This window comes from Heterodontus francisci, unplaced genomic scaffold (assembly GCF_036365525.1).
Source record: "Heterodontus francisci isolate sHetFra1 unplaced genomic scaffold, sHetFra1.hap1 HAP1_SCAFFOLD_345, whole genome shotgun sequence".
Taxonomy (NCBI): domain Eukaryota; kingdom Metazoa; phylum Chordata; class Chondrichthyes; order Heterodontiformes; family Heterodontidae; genus Heterodontus; species Heterodontus francisci.
The window spans coordinates 1488782-1493916 of record NW_027141121.1 but is presented as its reverse complement, the minus strand read 5'-3'; positions in this window follow the sequence as shown (position 1 = coordinate 1493916).

The following is a 5135-nucleotide window of genomic DNA, read 5'->3' as shown; positions in this document are numbered from 1 at the left end:
AGGGCGGAGAGTGAAACTGAGATCATTGGTATTTCAGGAGGCTGCAAGCTGCTGTGTAACATTAACCGTATTTTATATTAACATTAAACATCTTTCTGTCACACAGTCACAGACTCTGCACACACTGACCCCTGTGTAAATCACACAGTCCTGGACCAGCCCTGGAGGAGCATCGATTGTACTGAGACTGAGTGCTCCGGTCAGTGGATGTGTGATAGGAATCTTGTTCAAGGATGGTACAGATTTAACAGGTAATGTAAAGGGGCAATTTCAGATAAACGAATAAATGAGGGAGGAGTGGATGTACAAAACAGAACAAAGTGTGCGTGTAGTATTACCTGGGTTTCCATTGCTTGTTATAACTTGAGAATCTATATTTTAAAAACTGACAGATCTTACATCAATTCTAGTCAAGGCTTCATCTGGAGATTGCGGAAAGTTTAAATATATGTTGTAACCTCTGGAGAAGTGGGACTGAATGAACAGTGCACTCCTCCCACCTCCGTCACAGCAGGAGGAAGTGGAAGTTCTGGGAGACTGGGACTATCAGTCAGAACAATGGGACAGAGAGTGGATGCAGGGAAAGGGCAAGAACAGGCATCTACAGAGAGGTAAAGGGAGAATAAAGGGAGGTAACCGGGGTATAGGGGAATACAGAATGGGGACAGAGAGTAAAGGGGGATACCCAGGATAGAGGGGAATATAGAATGGAGACAGAGAGTAAAGGGAGATACCCGGGATAGAGGGGAATATAGAATGGAGACAGAGAGTAAAGGGAGATATCCGGGAGAGAGGGGAATATAGAATGGGGTCAGAGAGTAAAGGGAGATTCCCAGGATAGAGGGGAATATAGAATGGAGACAGAGAGTAAAGGGAGATACCCGGGATAGAGGGGAATATAGAATGGAGACAGAGAGTAAAGGGAGATATCCGGGATAGAGGGGAATATAGAATGGAGACAGAGAGTAAAGGGAGATATCCGGGATAGTGGGGAATATAGAATGGGGTCAGAGAGTAAAGGGAGATTCCCAGGATAGAGGGGAATATAGAAAGGGACAGAGTGAGTTAGGGATTTCCCTAGTTTCTGGTACTCTCTGCTGTTACCAGTCTCTCCTCCGGTTAATATTTACCATCAGTTCAGGGACTGACTCTGTGATTGTTGTTTCAGTTCTGGTGGACGGAAGATTCCGCAGACTGCTGTCCCACCGTATCACTGCTCCACACGTGCCACAGGCTGGTTACAGGGTAATTTCAGCCTTTATAATATCAGATTTACATTCACTGTCCAGCACTGTTCACATCAGTTACAATCTTCAATATTTATAAACTCTCATTTCAGGTTCCCATCCCAGCGTGGGACAGGGGGAAGTAACCAGGACAGTTTGTTTTAACTGGATTGGAAATCGCTGCAAGTGGAATCGGAATATAAAGATCAAAAACTGCAGCAGTTATTTTGTTTACAAGTTGAAGCCTCCACCTGTCTGTAAAGCTGCTTATTGTACAGGTAGATTGCTGTTTGTATATGGTGCAGATGGGTGATTCTGGGATGTCCCGTGTCACCCAACAGTTTACTCGCTCCCCTCCTAATTGTTGTAAGGGACACAGTGAATAAAGGATGTGAAACACAAAGTGAGCTTCACTAAAACTCCAGGGAACTGAATCAGAGGCAACAATAACCACAACGTGCATTGATATAGTGCTTTTAACCTCCTATAATATCACAAGCACTTCACCGTAGTGTTAACAGACAGATAATTTGATACAGGATCACATTCGGTGATGGTAGGACAGGTGGAAAACCTCTTGCTCCAGGATGTAGGTTTCAAAGGATGTCTTAAAGGAGGAGGGAATGGTAGAGAGGAGGAGAGGCATAAGGATGGAATTCCTGAGCTTAAGGCCAAGGCAGCTGAAACACCGCCCGTCAATGTTGGGTTGAAGGAAATCAGGGATGTGCAAGTGTGTGGAATTGGAGAGGCGAAGGGACCTTTGAGGGTTGTAGGATGTCACAGTGTGAGGGAGGGGCATGGCCATCAATGGTTTGAACCTGGGGGATGAGCATGCTCGAACTGAGGCATTGCTCGACCTGGAGCCAGTGTAGGACACCGATCATTGGGAGGGGTGATGAGTGAACGGGACTCGGTGCGAGTTAGGACACGGGGGGAGCAGCAGAGATTTTAATGAGGCCATGTTTATGGAGACTGGAAGATGGTCTTTATTCAGTGTTCACCTGGGGCCTGAGATACCCCATGATATCTCTCACTGAACATGTGCATCTTTTCTATTGGGATGAAGTGAAGTTGAGATATTTACTGCTTTCTGTTGCCTGAGAGCTGATGGTTAATCTAGAATAGGGAGGACTGTCTGTGAACAGTGAGTTAGAAGGGGAGGCTGAGCTGGGATACAGATGGAAACCTGGTTTAGAGAAGGAGGAAATTTTCCAGATTTAATCCGGGGAATTTTCTTCCAGGGCGGAGAGTGAAACTGAGATTATTGGTATTTTGGGAGGGTACTAGTCGCTGTGTAACATTAACTGTAATTTATATTAACATTAAACATCTTTCTGGCACTCAGTCACAGACTCAGCACTGACTGACCCGTGTGTAAATCACACAGTCCTGGACCAGCCCTGGAGGAGCATCAATTGTACTGGGACTGAGTGCTCCGGTCAGGTGAAGTGTGATGACAATCTTCAGTATGGATGGTACAGATTTAACAGGTAATGTAAAGGGTCAATTTCAGTTCAACTACTCAGTGAGGGAGGTGTCAGTGCAACAAAGGCAAAGAAATTGTGAGTGTAGGTACAGGAACTACAGGGAGACTGAGAACGGAGAAGAACTAGACTCTACAGAGAGAAACAGGGAGCAAAGGACATAGTGTGGCAGAGAATAGAGAACAGGGATAGAGAGTAAAGAGATTGAGCAGGTTTAGAGGGGAGTATAGAATAGGGACAAAGAGTAAAAGGAGATTCATGGGACAGAGGGGAATATAGAATAGGGACAGAGTGTAAAGGGAGATACCAGCGTTAGAGGTGAATATGAATCTTTGATATACACTATGACCAGCTGGGGCTAAGCACGGATCCTTATGGTACCCCACTAGTCACAGCCAGCCAACATATAAATGACCTGTTGATTTTAAGTGACTCCCTGCTTTCTGTCCGTTAACCAATTCTCAATCCATGCCAGTACATTACCCCAATCCCATGTGCCCTAATTTTGGTAACTAACCTCCTGTGTGGGAAATTATCGAAAGCCTTCTGTAAATATAAATCTACCACATCCACCACTTCCCCGTTATCCATTCTGCTAGTTACATCCTCAAAAAATCTCTACATAGAGTCATAGAGATATACAACACAGAAACAGGACCTTCGGCCCATTGTGTCTGTGTCAGTCCACAGTTTTGTCAAACATGATTTCCCTTTCATAAATCCATGTTGAATCTTCCCAAACCTATCATTATTTTCTAAGTGCCCACTTATCACATTCTTTATAATAGATTCCAGCATTTTCCCTGGTACTGATGTCAGGCGAACGGGTCTGAAGTTCCCTGTTTTCTTTCTCCCTCCTTCCTTAATTAGTGTGATTATATTTCCGACCTTCCAAACTGCAGGAAGCATTCCAGAATCGAAAGAATGTTGGAAGTTGATCAGCAATCCATCAACTATCTCGACAGCCACCTCTTTCAACACTCTGGGATGTAGATTATCAGGTCCAGGGGATTTACCAACTTTCAGTCCCATTACTTTCTCCAGCAGTACTTTTCTTTATAATACCAATTTCTTCCAGTTCTTCATTCTCGCTTGTCTCTTGGTTCTCTAGCGTTCCTGGGAGGTTCTTTGTATCTTTGTCTGTGAAGATGGACACAAAGAATTTGTTAATTTCTCTGCCATTTCCTTATTCCCCATTCTAAATTCTTCTGTCTCTGCCTGCAATGGGCCCATATTTGTTTTTACTAATCTTTTCCTTTTTACATACCTATAGAAGCTTTTACAGACTGTTTTAATGTTACTCACTAGTTTATATTCATATTCGATTTTCCCTTTCTTTATCAGTTTCTTGATCTTCCTTTGCTAAATTCTAAAATGCTTCCAATCCTCAGGCTTGCTACTTCTTTTGGTAACTTTATACGCCTCTTCCTTTGATCAAGTTGAACCTGACCTTAAAGGAGACATTAGTTTGGCCTCAGCTGGAGTATTGCGCCCAGTTCTGGGAGCCGCACTTGAGGAAAGTTGTGAGGGCGTTGCAGAGAGCACAGAAAATATTCACGAGACTGGTTCCAGTGATGAGGAATTTTAGTTCTGGAGGTAGATTGGAGATGTTAGGAATGTTTTCCTTGGAGATGAGAAGGCTGAGAGGTGATTTGATCGAGCTGTTCGAAATCATGAGGGGTCTGGACAGAGTAGATCAAGAGAAACTGTTCTCACTCGGGAAAGGATCGAGAAGGAGAGGGCACAGATTTAAAGTGTTTGGTAAGAGAAGCAAAAGGGACATGAGGAAAAACTGTTACACAAAGCGAGAGGTTCAGGTCCGGAATGTGCTGCCTGAGAACGTGGTGGAGGCAGGTTCAATTGAAGCGTTCACAAGGGAATTAGACAGTTATCTGAAAAGGAAGTATGATCAGGGATATGGGGAGAAGGCAGGACAATGGAACTGAGGGAATTACTCTTTCAGAGAGCTGGTGCGGACATGATGGGCCGAATGGCCTCCTTCTGTGCTGTAACAATTCTGTGATTTTATGATTAATGCAATCTTTAACTTCTCCTCTTAGCCATGATTGGATCAGCTTTCCTGCTGTGTTTTGTGAGCCTCAGACCCCTGCAAATTTGTTGCAAACGAGATGTTAATTCTTTAAATGCAATCCATTGCCTGTCTACCATCATGACTTTTAATTAGGTTTCCCAGTCTCCCACAACCAATTTGCCCCACATGCCTTTATAGTTTCCTTTGTTTATATGTAAGACCCTGGTCTCGGATAGACGGACATCACTTTCAAGCATAATGTAAAATGCCCACTTATTATGATCACTCTTCCCTGGATGTGCCTTTATAACGTGACAATTAATTAGCCCTTTCTCACTGAATAATACTAGATCCAAAATAAGACAAGGGGTATCTGAGTGGGAGGGGAGGGTG